Source organism: Sapajus apella, unplaced genomic scaffold (assembly GCF_009761245.1).
Source record: "Sapajus apella isolate SASKATOON/1434 unplaced genomic scaffold, GSC_monkey_1.0 scaffold112, whole genome shotgun sequence".
Classification (NCBI taxonomy): Eukaryota; Metazoa; Chordata; class Mammalia; order Primates; family Cebidae; genus Sapajus; species Sapajus apella.
The window spans coordinates 3,347,017-3,364,461 of record NW_022437052.1 but is presented as its reverse complement, the minus strand read 5'-3'; the positions used below and the strand labels follow the sequence as shown (position 1 = coordinate 3,364,461).

The window sequence follows — 17,445 nt, the reverse complement described above, 5'->3', positions numbered from 1 at the left end:
TCCCAAATGCACCTCCATGAGTGAAACAAGCCACAATTGTATGACACTCTGGAAAAGGCAAAATCACGAGACAGCATACTGGGGTCAGGGAGGGGATTGCAGGGAGGGTGAATACATGGGGGTTTGGGGTGGTTAGGCTGCAAGTGAAAATCCACAGGTGAACAGCAGAAAGGCAAATGAGGGTGTATATACATTTTTTTTTAATTAACCAGAATGAGAAAGACCCAAAATAAAACACCAGCTCTAAGCGGTGAACCTAAGGGAATCACAAATGAAGAACACGATGCCAAGGAGGTGGGAAATAGGACAGCACCCATGGTGCTGAGCAAACACCACTTCCACTGGAAAGCGTGAGGCCAGAGACAGAAAGGCCTATGTGCAGACACCGTACCCTCGAGACTCAACCTCCCCGTGTAGAGCTGTGGGTTAGCAATTCTGGAAAGACTGTGCACACATCAGGACTGGATGGGTAAACATGGTGTGTGCTGACAGCTGGGCTTCTCAGGATGGAGGAGACAAAGCACAGGAGGCAAGGACAGCTGGGGATGCTGGATGGAGCCAGGGTCAGGGTGTCCACCAAGGGGCCCCAGGGCCCTGACGCACCCAGAGCAGGGAACACCCCACACCCACATCTCATCTCTAAGCAGCACTCCACAACAAGAGAAAACAGGGCTCTCTGGGAAAGTGGTGGACTCCAGGAAAGGGGCAGGAAAAATCTAACTTTAGAGCATCTTGCAGTGGCCGATAATTAAAAAAAAAAAAAGTTTAAAAAAAGATGAGGGTAAATCACAGGACACAAGAGCCCACCTGTGAGAGTTCCCAGTGGCCAAGGCTACAATAATGTGAATGAAGCAGATCAGCAGAGCACTGGGTCACAGCCATGAAGTGAAAAAGACACGGAAGTAACTGACATGAATGACTGATTAAACGGGGCTGAGGGGCAGAGTCTCCCTCAGCAAAGAGTCCCATAAGGAAACATGCAAGAGATGGGCAGACAGAAACCACCCTGTGACCACAGTGACGAGCCCCACAGCTGAGATGCACCATGAATGTTTGAACTAGCAGAATAAGTTTTTCTAAGAAATAGGGGCTGGGCGTGGTGGCTCACAGCTGTAGTCCCAGCACTTTGGGAGGTAGAGGAGGGCGGATCACTTGAGGTCAGGAGTTTGAGACCAGCCTGGCCAACACGGTGAAACCCTGCCTCTACTAAAAATTCAAAAATTACCAGGGCATGGTGGCATGCACCTGCAGTCCCACCTACTCAGGAGGCTGAGGCAGGAGAATCATTTTAACTCGAGAAGCGGAGGTTGCAGTGAGCCAAGATCGTGCCACTGCACTCCAGCCTGGGTGACATAGCAAAACTCTGTCTCAAAATAATAATAATAAAAAAAAAGGGTATTTGCATATTCTCAAAGCATCTTCCCCAAGATACTTAGTAATTACCAGAAAAAAGCCGCAGCCATGCATTTAGAAAGGCTTCTGCCAGGTGACCACGGTGACCACCACCCGCAACAGAACATGGTGACTTCACACACCCCAACATCACACACCCAGAGGGGCACTACATCTCTGTTATGACTTTCTGTTCAAAAATGCGTAACTTCAACCTAATCATGTAGAACATCAGACTCGCTCCAACCGAGGAACAGCCACAAAACACCCAGCCAGTGCTCTCGAAGAGGCAGGGGCACGACAACAGGAAAGACTGGGGAGCAGTCTCTCCTGTCCCAGAGTGCAGTGTGGGACCGGGGCCGCCAAACACAAGGGGGCTCCCGGACCATATCCTGGCACAGGAAAAAGACCTCAGTGGGAGAGCCAGCAAGATCTGAATGCAGTCAGGACTTGCGCCTGCTGTGCCAACACCTTACAGCTTCTGATAACTTATACGGAGGCTCACAAGATGTTATCCTCCGGAAAGCTGGTGGACAGTGTGCGGAAACATTCTCCATTACTTCTGCAACTTTTCCGTCAGTGTAATGTTATGTCAGAAATTTCCCAAAAGAACATGCAAGACACACGAGAAAGACAAAAGGGCAAATGGCCCGATGGTAATGACTCATCCCAAAGGCCATGTCAACACACCTCAGGTGGGAGAGCCCCAGGCCAGCCCACAGTCTGGGCAGGAAACGTCGGGCCTTCCCCACACAGGACACAGCTCCCACCCTGCAGTGCCGCCTGGCCAGGCCTAACACTGGTGGACACCATCCTCCCTCAGGACACAAGGTATATGGTCCTAGGGCATCTTTCCTGAAGGAAGCAATTTTCAAAACTGAAAGCTTCACTGCTGGGATCTGCATCTTGCAGGACGCCACCCTGCAGCAAGGCCCAAGCTGACATCACTTGATGGCGGGATGCTTCATGAAGATGAGCACGGCTATGACTTGGAGACCCAGGGCTCCCCCTGAACCCAGAACCCACCACTGGTGCAGTGTAGAAGCACCCAGGCAGAAGGATGCAAGGCTGCATTCACACCACAGGGCGCCAGCTCAGGACCCTTCCCAGCAATCCCGGCATGTTCCGGGGTCATAGGGCCAGAGGGGGCACTGGATAGGAGCTCCACGTGCCATGTAGACGCTGGGGCTGCAGGCACTCAGTCCGCATGGCTCCCACATGAGCACATCCAGGGAAGCCACGGCCCTGCTGCAAGAAGTCCCAGGAGACCCTGAAGTGTGTCCCTGGCAAAGAGGGCAGTAGAAATGAAGTATTTGCAATGAACAAGTGAAGGCCCACAGCAAACACCCAGATGAACACGGCTATGACTTGGACTGTGGTTTCTTAACAGGGTCCAACAACTACAACCTGTGGGCAAATCCTGTCTGCAGCCTGTTTTTGTAAGTAACTTTTTTTCTTAAACAAAGTTTTGTTGGAGCACAGTCATACAGAATCAAATACGAATAGCATTGTCGCCCTCATAGCACAGTGGCAGAGTTCAGCATCTTCAACAGAGACCCCACCCCCTACCCAACAAAGCCCTTCTGGCCCTTCACGCAAGACACTTGCCAGACCCATCTTTTGAGGCCCACAGGTAGTTCTGGGCTCTCGGTAAGGATCTGCTTTGCAAACACAAGGGCCTCAAAGCCCTGCTTTCCAGTGAGCACTGCTGCACCAGCAGGGAGCCTTCCGGACCAGTGTAGCAGAAAAGAGCGGAGCACCTGGGAGACCTGCCAGAGCCCAAACAGCTGGAGCAGCACCCGCTCAGTCTGCTATCCTAGGCCCGCGACCCAGGGCTCCCTAGAACCTGGGGCCCACCACTGACGCAATGTGGAAGCCCCCATGCAGAAGGACGCAAGGGGCGCTGGCTCAGGACCCTTCCCAGCAATCCTGGCATGTTCCAGGGTCATGGGGTCAGAGGAGGCACTGGATGGGGGCTCCATATGTCGTGTCGACACCAGGGCTGCAGGCACTCAGTCTGCATGGCTCCCGCACGGGCACATCCAGGGAAACCATGGCCCTGCCCCCAAGGTCCGGATGAATCCTGGCCAACAAGAAGGACATGCCATTCGTGGCCTGCATGGAGCAGTGGGAGCAGAGGGAATGCAGTGAGGCACAGCCTGGGCACTGCCATCAGGAGGGGACAGTGGCGGGTGCTGCAGGGAGAAGCTCTCAGGTCATGACTTCCCATTCCTCCTGCCCCAGGCCAACAACCCTCTCCTGCCAGCATCCCACCACCTCAACACAGAAGGGGGCTGCACTGACAGAGACCGTGGAGCGGGGATCAGGCTCAGTGGGAACAGGGCCCAGCCCCACTGCCCACCACTTAACCAACCACACTCTAACCAATATCCCTCTGTTTCCTCAACACGAAATAAGAGCCAAGGCAACCATAGAAAGAGCTGAAGGGCATGAGAGGACCTCACTGTCCACACTGGCATGTCGGCTGCTGCTCCCAGCAGTCCTAGCTGCAGGCTCCTCTTAAGCCCCCTTCCCAGTACCACAGGGAGCAAGAGCCAGGCCTGGGGAGTAGAGTGTGTGGGTGCAGCTGGAGGGCAGGCAGCTGCATGTGCGCCGAGCGCTGGAGGACGAACGAGACTCAGGCCTGACTCATCTCATGTTCCTGAAGCACCTAAAGTGGGCTGCACACAGCAGGTGTGGAACAAACGCCTCCTGAACAGAGCGACAAGGAGCCTCTGTCCTCTAAGAGATGAGAATCTCACCAGGAAGGACGATGGAGCAGCAAGCCCCCAGAGAGCCAGCACAGATGACAAATGCCAGGGCGGGGAAATCAAGGTGTCCCCAGCAAGACCTTAGGTGGGCAGGGCCTGGATAAGCCAGGTGCTCACACGTGGCAGGCCAGCGCGGGGGGGCTCATGTGTGTAAACAGAGCTGTGGGAGTGGCAGTTAGTGGAAAAGCAGTAACAGGTCATGTGTCATACTGGTGCAGGGGGCCCAGGTCCATCTGGCTGGAGCAGAAAAGCCAGAGAAGAGACCTGAGGAAGAGGCAGGACAGGCCATGGGACCTAGCAGAGAGTATGGCATCTGGATGTCCCAGAGTCCGTGAGAGGGCCTTAGCTGAGGAGGCAGGCACATCACCACGTACAAGGAGGTCTGCACCCTGCCTCTGCAGGCCTGGGCAGTGCTGCACAAAGTCCCAGGAGATCCTGAAGTGTGTTCATGGCAAAGAAGACAGTGGAGATGAAGAAGTATCTGCAATGAACAAGTGAAGGCCCACATCAAACACCCAGCATGGCACAGTGCTGATCACCATCTGAAGACAAGGAAACCCGACTTCGGGGAGCTCCCAGTGCAGCCAGAGAGGGTGTCCAGGCTCTGACACTGGGAACACAGCCTTTTCTAGAGCTCAGGCTGGCAGAGACAGCCAGGCAGGCAGCCAAAGCAGGCAGGAAAGACCAGAAGCAGCTAAGAGTCTCCTGTAATACTACGTTCCCCGGGTCCCTCCTTGCTGAACAGCCTGGCAGGCCCAGGGGCCACTGCCAGGGAGAAGCAAGGCTCTGTAGGGAAGCTGCACCCCATTCCCAGGGCATTTTCCCAAGCCAAGTCAACCCCTGTGCAAACTCACAGGCAATCCAGCTCCACAAGCATTTGCTGGTGCAGATAGAGGCTGTGAGAAACACACAAACGGAGGCCGCCACCAAGGTCGTGGTCTCAACTGACAGGAGGCTGCCAATTCACAATGAGGAGGTGTGATATGACACGGCTTGACTGTGTCCCCACCCAAATCTCATCTTAGTTTCCATGATTCCCATGGGTCATGGGAGGGACCTGGTGGTAGTTACCCTCTCACTGCTGCTCTCATGATAATGAGTAAGCTTTTGAGAGATGTGACTGTTTTATAAGGGGCTTTTCCCCTTTTTGTTCAATGTTGCTGTTCTCATGATAGTGAGTGAGCTCGAGAGATGTGACCGTTTTATAAGGGGCTTTTCGTCCTTTTGCTTGGCAGTTCTCCTTCTTGCCACCATAGGAAAAAGGACGTGTTTGCTTTCCCTTCCGCCATGATTTTCATTTTCCTGCAGCCTCCCCAGCCATGATAAACTGTGAGTTAATGAAACCATTTTCCTTTATGAATCACCCAGTCTCGGGTATGTGTTTACTAGCAGCGTGAGAATAAACACAGGATAGGGGACGACAGAAGCCCTGCTGGGGAGAGGACAGCATCAGGAAGTGCCCAACCATGAGGGGTGTGTCTCCATAGAGCCCTGCTGGCCTTTGGGGCAAAACAACTCACTTGTATCCACAAACATCCCAACAACTGCCGGACACTGGCATCCCTGGCCCCAGTCCCTTCCATAGTTATGGCCCCTTAAGTATACCCCAAATGTTCCCTAGCATCCAGCAATGGGCAGGACAGGAGAGGATCAGGTCGCCTGACTGCCCTAGAAGTCTCCAGCCCATGAGGCCAGCTCAGTGTCCCTTAACCGCCCTCCACCCTGTGCAGCCAACACTCATCCCAAGTGGCCAGCTGGCCACTCCTGACCACGATGCAGGACACTGTGCTGCCAGCGGTGTCATTTAGCTGCAGCCTGTCAGACCCTCCACTGGAGTGGACAGGGCAGCATCCAGGGTACAGTGTCAGCCCTACTCTGGGGGCTCCTCTGCAGAACCAGTCCCACGCACGACACACGCAGAGTGTGATCAGTGGTCACATATCTCACCAGCACACTATGCAGGTGAACCCTCCCTCCTGACCAGCAGGGCCTCCCCCAGTGCTGCCGTCAGGCTCCCAGAAGCAAGGAGGTCAGCCCCAAGTGATGCGTGAGAGCCACAGGAGCTTGGCCATGTGGAAGCGTGTGCACACAGGGGTCTGCCCAGCATCTGCAGCGCACGGTATGAATGTGGCAAGACGCAGACCACTCAACATGCTGGGCCAGTATTTTCTCCCCAGCAAGCCTTATCAAGGCTGTTGTCAGTGACAGGTCCTCAATGTCCAAATTCCCTGGGGCAAGTGACAGGAAGTGAAGGAACAGGGCCGTCCCTCCCAGCCCCTGCCCACACACTGCCTCCACCACAGGTTCGTGCCATCTCAGGGCAGGCTCAGCTCAGTCTTCCCTCGGGATGAGGCACTGCCATCAGCTGAGCACGTCCCTCCAAAACCCACATTGCATCTCACAGGCATTTCACAGGTGACATGAGGCACGCACAAACACATCCCTAGCATTCCACAGCCATGTGGGTCACAGCCTGCTCTCAGAGGAGAGGTGCCCAGCGAGTGTCCTCCCGTGTCTGAGCCTTGACCTGCAGTGCAGACCTGGAGCTGAGCTGTCCTCCATCAAGGCCACAGGTTCCATGCACCCAGCTGCCCCCTGCTCAACCCAGCATCCAGCCCTGCATGATGGTCTGCCTCCCAGATGCCCGCGCTGATAAGCAGGAGCTGTCGGGCTCGAGTTCCAGGGCTACAGGGTGAGTGCTGCCCAGTGCTGCTGGCAAAGGGGTGTTTTCACAAAGCAAGGAGGTTCACACCAGGCAGCCCGGCCTCCTGCTGTGTTTCATCTACTCTGAAATTTCTCCTGTCCCAGTGCCCTCCTTTCCCTCCCTCTCCATTCTTCCCTCAAAACAAGTGACCAGGCCTGGTGTGCTGGTTAACATCTGTAATCCTAGCACTTTGGGAGGCCGAGGAAGGCGGATCACTAACTCAGGAGTCTGAGACCTGCCCAACCAACATGGTAAAAACCCATCTCTACTAAAAATGCAAAAATTAGCCAGGCATGATGGCATGTGCCTTTAATTACCAGCTACTTTGGGAGGCTGAGGGAGGAGAATCGCTTGAACCCAGGAAGCGAGTTCAAGCTTCCTGGCGAGTTCAATGGCCAGGATCATGCCATTGCACTCCAGCCTAGACAACAGAACGAGACTCTGTCTCAAAAACAAACAAACAACAAACAACAACAAAAAGTGAAGTGACCAGAGGAGTGCCCCCTCCCTGGTTCACAGACATGAGAAGCTCCCAGGCTGTAGCTCTCTGTAGCGCCTTCTCTACCATGTCTCTGTCACACACCCTTTCTGACAGTGAGCCACATAGTTTGGGACGGGAGTGAGAGCCCTCCACCTCCCACCCAGATGCACTGGGCAGGAGCTATCGTGGGGTGCACACTCTCTACAGCTGTGCAAAGCTGTGCAATGCCACAAAAGCAGCTCTTTACATCCTCCCAGCCCTGCGCAATTTGGCCCCAGGCAGCTCTCAGGCCCCGACTGTGGAGACAGCACGTGCCGGTGCTCTGGCCCCCATGCAGATGTCAGAGGCCTCCAAGCCCTTGACTTAGCAGCAGGTGAGCTAAGGCTGCAGGACAGAGGGCTGGAGATCTGGGGGGCAACCTGTGCTGAGTGACAATGTACCCTGAAACCCAAAGTGCTGCCGAGGAAGGAGAGCCTGCCAGTCCAGCAGGGGACCCCCAGCATGGTCCCGGCCACACCCATGCGGCTTACAGAGGGCTGCTACACATGTCCCGCAACAACTGTTCCAGACCCCTGGGCTCTTTCCCACTGGCTCCTCGCTGGGGTCCATGACTCTGATCTCGGATCTCCCCTCATTCCAAGCATCCAACCAAGAGCTCCTTATTCCCCAAAAGCTACCCTCAGCATACTCCTCGCTCCACCTCCTCCCAGGACTCGCCCAAGACATCCCTAGCAATGCCCCAGGTGGAGAAGCCCTGGGTGGAGAAGCCCCAGGTCACACTCTCCAACCTCCCATCAGGCCCTCTGGGCTCTCCCTGGGACCCAGTGGCGCCTGCCTTTTCACTTATCCAAATGAAGCAAAGCCTCCTGCAGTCAAGTGCCTCATGCTGGGTCGGTGGTGAGGCAGCCTCCTCCTCTCTTGGCCCTCTCCACCTGCTGGCTTTGCCCAACACAGTACCCCTTCCCCTGCTGCCTGTCTTTCAGGACCATTCCTTACAGCCTGACCACAGTGGCATGTGCTCACCCCAACAGCCCCGCCTGTGTGTTACAGCAAATCACACCTCCTAAAGTCTCACCCAGCTCAACGCCCTCCATCACTTTCTCCCAGCTGATAACAAAAGCAGCGCTGCAGCGGCCAGCCTCCATAGCCAGCACCATCCTCTGAGAAAGCCCAGGACTATGACCACCACACCCTGGAAAGTATGGGGTGGTGGCCATGGGGGTCACCACACTGCAATATGCATGGCTTCCCCAGAACCTGGCACCAGGAGGAGGCACTGGCAGTGCAGGCGCCAAGCTGAAGCCCAGACGTCGGTGCTGCCTTCTGCCAGGCTTCCTGCGCCCCATGGGTCTGACTCTTGCCCAGCCTACCCAGAGGCTTCCTCAGAGCCAGGACTGTGTGTTCTGTTGCTTTGTTTCCCCAACACCACAAAACCAAGGCATTTTAGAAACATAATAATTATCTAAGAGCATCACTGTGTGAGAGACTTGTAAACAAGAGCATATGCCAAGAAAAGCAGGGGTGCAGGACAGGAGGCAGGAAGGCAGTCTGTGAACCCCTCACGGGAGGAACTCGGGGGAGAGCAGAACCTTGGAGCTGCCTCTGTTTCTAAGGCTGCAGGCCGGGATCAGAATAGGGTCCCAACAGGCTGGTGTGGCCTCCAGGGCAGGGCAAGAAAGGTCTTCACCCCTTCACCTGCTCCAGGGCAGACACAGACCCCGGCCTCAGGGAGGCCCAGCAAGGAAGACAGGCAGCTGCCATCACAGCACGATTGGACTCGAGGGAGCTGGGCCTAAGCGGAGTTGCATGGTGACGGCAGGGCTCCTGCAGAGACACACCAGCCCCTGCTGTAAGGACACTCCTGGTGCGGGCTCCCGGGGCAGGGGTCCCGCCACAGCATTCACTAGGATGAGCTAGACCAGGCAGCTCTGGGGCCCTTCCTGCCTGAGGCCTCGTGATCTCAGTCCCCCACTCACTGATTGGCCCAGTTTCCACATGAGGTGCAGGCACTGGGCACTGCCAGGAGGATGAGCCCAGATGTAGCTCCTCCACCTAGGGGGCCCTCTCCCAACCTCTGCTCAGCATGAGAGAGAGGCCTCCACACCCAGGCCACCAGCAGCTGCCGGGCACAACAGGGACAGGCAGGGACGAGGGAGGCTGCAAATACACCACACACACTTGGTCCAGGCAGAGCTCAGGAGCATGGCCCTGCCTGGAGCCCCCCTGGGAGTGGCAGGCACGGCCTCATAGCTGCTACAAGAGGCTCATCAGCAGATTCACGGTGCCCAGGGGTGCACTGCCAGGCAGGTGCTCACTGACACTGTCCCCATGAATCAGGCTTCATTAGAAACCACAGACCTCAGAATAACAGGCCTCTGGGTTCCTGGGAGGGAGCGGAACAGGACTACACTGTGGATCAGGGCATCCTGGAACTGTCACCAGCAGGAGGCTGCTCGGGCCCAGAACCAACCTGGCCAAACTCAGCCTCTGGCACCAGAGCCTGGTGGGGAAGGGGCGGGTAGGGAGGGAAAGCCCACACCTTTCCCTAGTTCTCTACGAGCCCAATGACATCCAACCTCCCTTGCAGGCCTGTATACTCCAGATGATGAGATCTGTCTGCCTCACTCTCCATCCTCTCCAGCACCAGGCAGGGGCTGGCACAACAGGAATGCAGGCCCATATAGCAGCCAGATGGGCTTGGATGAGTGGACACCTGAGGAACCGGCAGAGGGGCACAGAAGGGCCAGGGAGCCAAGATGTGCCAACACACTGGGGAAAAGACCCTGGGTGTTAACAGTGGCTTCTGGAGCAGGGACAGGGAAACAGGAGGGACAGAGAAACTCTTGGAAAAAGGCCTCGAGTCTTAACAGTGGCTTCCTGGGGGAGTCTGGAGGGACAGGGAGAACTGCCTCATGTCATCCACAGGAAAGCCATCACTAAGAGAGGTCGGAGCAGTGGCCACCCTGCATGTGGCCAGCGGGCTGGGGAAATGCTCAGACTGCCCATGTCAGACCTGTCCACCTCATGTGCCTCACTGAATCTCACAGCTCAAAGTGTCTTAAAATATTCTCTAGCTCCTTGATAACTATCACTTAAAGCAGCCAATCACCAGGTCCTGGAACCATAAACCAAGGAGCTGACTCTGGCCTTCTCCAGGCAGGTGAGAGGCAAGAAGGATACGGCCTTGGTCAGAGAAGACAGCAAGTCAGCTCCAGTGCTGGGGCCATGCCTGCCAGCTGTGCAGGTGCACAGGTGATGGAGCTAATGCTCACCCCCAGGCACAGCTGGGAAGTCACATGGTTGTGTCCAGAGCTGCACATGTGCCGCCATGGTGTTGGTGTGAGGCTGATGCGCACACCCCCAGGCGCAGCTGGGAAGTCACAGGGCAGGATGCATCCAGAGCTGCACATGTGCCGCCATGGCGTCTGTGTAGGTGGTGACGGCCGCAGCCCACCCAGCACCCCTCCCAGGTAAGCTTCCCCCCCCGCCACCATCTGCCTGTCTTGCCCTGGTAGGGAAGCGTACAAACAAGGCGGCCGGTACTTCGCCTGCCTCTCTTCTGCTGAGTGTGGCTTAGAGAGCAGCAGGAGAGCTCAACTGGCTCAGGGACTGAGATGAAACTGCACGTCACAACCCAGTGACGCTGCAGGAGGGCTCCCAGCAAGCGAAACTGGGCTGGGGTGTGGGACAGAGGGCACTGGCGAGCACCTGGTCCTATGTGTGAGCACAGCTGACACCAGGTGGGCTCTGTTTGTGCTTGAGCTGGTAACAGTTGGGTTTCCTTCCCTACCATGTAGGAGAGCACCCCAGTCCACCCAAGGAGCACACGACCCACCAAGGGCACACAAGAGAGGCGTCAACACCCCCAGAGGCAGCAGCCTCCAGGCGAGGACGCCCAGGACGTGCCATCTCAGGAAACGAGTCGGAGGCAATTAAGCCTGTTTCAGAGTGGGCCTGGCAGGTGGCGCCGAATCGATAGATCCTCTGGCAGCGCGGCACTGCAGGTGAGGAATCAATCAGGTAAATGCCTCCCAATCTGTTCCCGCTGTGCGAAGAATCAGCGCTGTTTACCACTCAGCCAGAAATAAATAAATAAAGCTGCCAATTAGCCAGCACCCCTTTCCACTGTGGCAAGGGCTTTTTAGCTTCTTCAAATACACCAGGGCCCTGCAAAGCCCTGCACAAAAGCGATGGCCCCAGGACAAGAAATCGGTTTCGAGCAGGGCTCCTCCCCTAGGTGGGGAAGCTGCGCACAAACCTCCAGGAGCAAGGCGAAGGCCCCAGTAGCCCCAGTACAGATGCGGCCAGGAGCCCCTAGCTCTCCACGCCCCTGCTCACCCTGCAGAGCAGCAAGGCAGGAGGGGCAGGCCACAGGGCAGAAGTGCAGGACCCACTAGGATCGAGACCCGGAGAACAGGCAGGCCCACCCATACAGGCCTCTTCCAACACTCCAGGGGCACAAGGGCTCTGAAGAGCCTCGCACAGGAGCAAAATGCACAAACACAGGGATGTGGAACTGCCACAGAGCATGGAACCAATTCGGACAGCCGGCCTGCATATTGTCTACCCCAGCCAACAGAGACAGACTGCCCAGGGTCGCGGTGGGGACAGGATGGGTAGGAGGACTCCGGCAGAGAGGAGGTCATGAAGCTCTCTCTCTGTGCTCAGCAAGGAGCATCTGGGGCTCCACAACTCCCCAGGGGCTGAACTGACGGGTCTTCATACACCATGGGAGGGGCGGGCCCAACCCACCCCACCCCACAGCACCCCTGCCCCACCCTCCTCTGGGTCAGGAGACAGCCATTCCACCTGGAATTCCAGCCATTCCACTTCCTCAGTGCCAAGCACGGTCACACCGCACAACAGAGGCACCTCCGGGTGAGGGAGGATGCCAGGTCTCTGCCAGGGATGCCAGCAGGCCTCTCTGGGGCTTGAGGAGGGTGCAGGAGCTACAGGTGGCCAAGGACAGAGGCAGTGGCAGCGGCCCCTCAGCTCCAGGGCAGGAGACACACAGAGATTCGAGGATGCAGGTGGTCTCAGCTCCACATCCTGGGCCCCTCCCCATGCTGGGCTCCCTGCCTGCACTAACAATTGAGTCCTCACAGCAACCCTAAAAGTCCCTGTCCCCAGGTCTGCACTTTACAGGTGCAGGACCTGCCATAGAAAGGTCACATCAGACCCCAGGTTATGAGGCACACCAGCGGCACAGCAGTGGCAGGACAAGTCACTGCCACAGTTGCCAGGTGTCCTCTAGCAGGTCCTGGACCTGAGGGTGGGAGTGGCACCATGAGGCAGGTGCCAACAGAGCAGGTGGGTGTGGTGCCCTTTCCCATGACCTTGATGACGGGACAGATGCCTGGCTGGGGACAAAGAGGACAAACAGCAGCCCTGAGATGAGTCGCCCACAGATCCTTCCTCCTAATACTGGCCCCACATGTGCCCTGGACAACAGCTCAGTGGCAGGCAGTGATGCCTCTGCAGCCTGGTGAGCGAGCTCCACCATACTCTCAGGACAAAACTGTAACATGGCATCTGAGATATCCTGCGAACATTTACGAATTCTCACCTGCCCAGGTGCCAAACCCATTCCAGCTACAACTCCCACCAGGTGAGGCAGAACCTCACTGGCAGGAGGCTGGCTTGAGGTTTCTGACAACTCTAAACAGGGCAGTGAACCATGGGCCCTCTCACTCAGAGGCAAGCACCCAGAAGCGCCGGGCAGCATGAATGCTCCAGAAACTGCAGATCAGTCTGAGGTCCTACCTCCAGCTGAGGGCTTCCTAGGATCACTTACCACAGCTCTTAAAAACAAACTGGGGAGACAATATCAAGAGAGGCTCCTGACATTTGTACTGCTTTAAAATCAGAAGAATGGACAAAAGTCAGCTTAAGTGTCTGTTTAAGAGCGAGCCAACACTGGCATCTGAGATGCAGCCAATCAACCCCTGGCCCGCAGCCCCTGGGCCTCCTCACGTTTACAGTGTTGCAGGCAAGAAAACGAGCACAGCCAGGCGGCCTCCTAGCGAGGGGTCATCTTCCGTGGGCTGCTTTCCACAGGCGGCTGAGGCCTGCGGCGCTGGAGCAGTGGACTCGAGGACAGGCCCAGGCTTCAGTCCTCACTGCCACTTCCTGCTGGGCGAGGGATGGCACCCCTACCACATGGCCCCGGTTCCAGCAAAGACCTGGCAAGAGGCTGAAGGAGAGTGCCTCGAGAGCCAAGAACAGACACATGCAAGGCCCAGAGTGCAGCCCATGGACAGGAATAACCTACAAAGAACAACCCTTGGAGGGCCCCAGGTTGAAGACTCCACCTAGAAAAGGGTGGTAACAAAGGCAGCTTCAAATTCCATTTTCAATAAACGCACAGGCACTCAGGCACACAGCAAATGTGGACCAGATCACTGGAGGCCCCCAGCCCACACACCGCAGGAGCCTGGAGGTCCTGTGCACAGCTGCAGAGCCATCTCCCTTCTCAGGCCTGGGGACACCTGACCCGGCAGCTCAGGCGAGGCACAGTGAATGTGCACCAAGTGGTCACTAAGAACAGACATCAGCCGATACTGCCGGCCTCCTGGACACCAAGCACACACCAGGCCTGACCCAGCTCTGAAAGAGTGAGGAGGCTGAAGAGCATCTCTGAGGACTGGCCTCTTCTGGCACTCAAGAGTTTTAAAACTCTCAAAAAAAAAAAAAAAAAAAAAACCCACGCAAGTTTAGTAGGTTCCTTCTGCAAGGAGGCAGAGTGATCACTGGGCAGCTTTTATGCCTGTCATCAGCCGCACAGTGAGCCACGAGCCTCCACCCACCAGGTGCTCACTGACACTGTCCCTGTGGGTCAGGCTTCATTAGAAACCACAGACCTGAGAATAAATAACCCCCCTTCACACTGCCAATAGGACATTTCAAACAATGGCAGATTACAACTGAGAACCTGGGAGAAAGCCACCGGGCTGAGTCACATCCAAGGCCGCATGCCCAGGGAAAGGCAGAGCAGATGAGGGTGGGATGAGGACATGTGAACATCCTACTGGAGGGGGCCTCTTAACAAACCCACTCTGAGGACAGTCTTGCACAGTGCTGGCCTGACCGGCTTGTTCCAGTGCTTGGGACTGGCGTGAGCCCACGGGCCTTTGCCAGTCTTGAAGTGCCGCAGAGAAGACATCCCCGCCCTACCCTGCTTACAATGAGGAGGAGATGGACGCAAATCTGAAGTGATCACGGGGTACAAAGGAGCGGCACCCCAAAGAGCCCCAGCAAGACACAGGAGGCTGTGGAGTGGGGCCCGCAAGGGAGCACCCAAAGGGCAGGGGAAAGAGCAGAGGAGGAGCTGGGGCTAAGAGGCTGGCAGGGACAGCATGGCACGTTTGATCCAGGGAGGATTCTCCTGAGGGCGATGGACACAAAGCCTCTTGGAAAGGTGCCCTGGGCTGTGCCATGGAGCAGCAGCTGCACACAAAGGAGAGGGCCTCAGGCCACACACACTGGCAGGAAGGACCAAGGGCCAGATGTCAGGAACCAGGAATAGATGGGCATGAGGGAGGGAGCAGAAACAACTGGGGGTCTAGACTGGGGAAAGGCAGCAGCCTGGAAAGGAGGAGATGGGCTGGAGAAGGCACTTGGGTGGCATGGAACTGCGAGAGGTCTGAGACCCACAGGAACACACCTGCGACTACAACCTCACACCCACCAAAGACCCCTGCACTCCAGGAAACGCACGAGAGCAGCCGGCACTGTGGGTGTCAGTGCCCGATTCCCAGTGTCAGGGGAGCAGAGGCCTGCTAGGAACGAGAAAGTCTGGGGTAGAGGTGCTGCGGCCTCCGAACCCCACTACCCATGCCGGCACGCAGCTGGCAACGGCCCTGGAGCAGGTCTGAACTGGCTCCAACCAGCAGCTGCGACCTCAAGCAAGAGACTGGCTCGCACCTGAGAGATTAAGGTAGTGTGGACCTCTAAGTACTTCATGATAAGAATGAATGGATGAAAGGCCCAGACACCAAGAGGCATTCAATAAATAAAACGCTTTTTGAATCACGGTCATTGGTTACAAGGAGGTGAGCATGCTACTTCAACTCATAATCAACTCAGGCTCTCATCACCCGTTTAGGAGCTACTGATGCCATCCCCCAGATTATTTCTAAATCAATGTGTTTCTCATGAAACCAAAAGATTGTCCCAGTCTGCATATGTTCTTTGTAGTTCTCTGGTCCCAGACTAATTATTTTGCATTTCTGTCACTGAATCGCATTTGTCATCAGCAGCTCAGCCACCTCTCATCTCCCAAATGGCGCTGCTAAAACCTGACAGGGCTATCCAAGCTTAGAGTCTCTGAAACGCAGTGCTGGTGCTAGAGTGGGAGGGTAGAGGAGGCAGGAACACCATGAAAGACCCAGGCAGTTCAGGGATCATGAAACACCTGCTCATCAGCACAGAGTCACAAAGAGCACAGACCAGGAACAGGAAGGCTGCTTCCGGAAAATGGCCATTCAGGCAGGAGAGGCCGGGAGACCTGCCCTGCCTGAGGGAAGGCCCTGATGGGAGTCTCTGCACCCAGAGGCCTCAGCAAGGGCACAGGCATGCCACCAGAGGCTGTGTGACATGAAGAGCTGAGCAAGAAAGCAGAAAACACAATGTGTCCGCAAGAAGGCTGAAGGCTCGGCTGAGGCCTTGGTCATGGCAGAGATCCTGGCAGGGATACTGGGTGGGGCTGAAACCGGCTGCCTCTACCCTTCTCACTCTGGGGAACAGAACAGGTGGCTGCTGGGACCTGTCCTCAGAAGGTCCATTTTGCCACCCACGAGCCCGTCAGGCCACGCCATTGCCTCCCTAGGGGCAGGAGGCACCATCCTCGGCTCACACGCTACAGTCTCTCTGCTCCCACCCTCAGGCTTCCCACGTGCGAGTCAGGCCCATGGACCACAGGGAGGAGGAGGAAAGCCAGAGATGCGGACAGGCATTCCCGAGGCTTCAGGGTATCTGGACCTTGAGGGGGCAGGGAGTGCTGCTGGCACTGACCAACTGGGCAGAGTGGAGGTGGCATGTAACCCCACCCCAAGGATAAAATTGGGTTTGTGGATAGGCAGCTCCCTGATCTTCCTTCCAGTTCCAGAGCCAGCTGGAAGGGGCAGGGACTGCGCAGGCGCATTCCATGAGGGTCCTACAGATTCCCGGGGTGGCCGGGGCCGCCAGGACTCACCCACCACCAGGAGTGTGCTCACATGTGCAGCGGGTTGACACCAGGTGGGTGCTGGCCAGGGGGTGGGGAGGGAGCAAAAGAATACAGAGGCCTGGAAGAGGGAAAGCCCATGCTTCTGCCTGTGGCCAGATATCTGAATGTACTGTGGCAGGCATGGAAGAATAAAAGGTCTGCCTCTACTGGACTGTGAATGTGGACAGGCCCAGGCAGGCCAAGCCATCCAGCAGGCTCACTGAGGCTCCTGTCCATACAGCTCCTGCTGGGCAGCGCCCCTCCCACCGCAGGCCTGAATCCATCACCTGCCAGCGACGAGGACGTGAGGGACATGCACTTCTCAGAGTCCAGTCACACACAAAGCAGCAGGACAGGAACCCCGGGTACCTCCCATCATGAGGGAAGAGCACACATTCGATCCCATCCCTCTGGAGGCCGCCTGTCTAACGGAGATGGTTTCCCTGATGAGAGGAAGGCTGGCGAGAGACACACAGCTGGATGTGCAGGCTCATGCTTCTGCCCACAGATCAGAAAAACAAATGCAGGGTTTTTTTGAGACAGAGTCTTGCTCTGTCGCCAGGCACCAGGCTGGAGTGCAGTGGCGTGATCTCAGCTCACTACAACCTCCACCTCCCCGGTTCAAGCAATTCTCCTGCCTCAGCCTCCCGAGTAGCTGGGACTACAGGCATGTGCCACTACGCCCAGCTAATTTTTGTATTTTAGGAGAGACAGGGTTTCACCATGTTGGCCAGGATGGTCTTGATCTCTTGACCTTGTGATCCGCCCGCCTTGGCCTCCCAAAGTGCTGGAATTACAGGCGTGAGCCACTGCACCCGGCCAAACGCAGTTATTTTTACACACACATCAGAAGCAGTCCAAGAAGTGCTCTCTGCACCCCAGGCCTGAGCCA

General features: G+C 56.4%; 1 protein-coding gene and 1 long non-coding RNA gene across 4 annotated transcripts in view; both read right to left on the bottom strand.

Annotated features, from left to right (window-relative positions):
* MAD1L1 (mitotic arrest deficient 1 like 1) overlaps positions 1 to 17,445 on the bottom strand; it is a 501,873-nt gene that overhangs the window by 278,110 nt on the left and 206,318 nt on the right. The window lies entirely within an intron of this gene.
* On the bottom strand, positions 2,855 to 17,131 carry LOC116537604. The gene is made up of 2 exons (XR_004263215.1): positions 5,948 to 17,131; positions 2,855 to 5,917 (listed from the first exon to the last, which is right to left on the bottom strand). It is a non-coding gene; the product is annotated as an uncharacterized LOC116537604 (long non-coding RNA).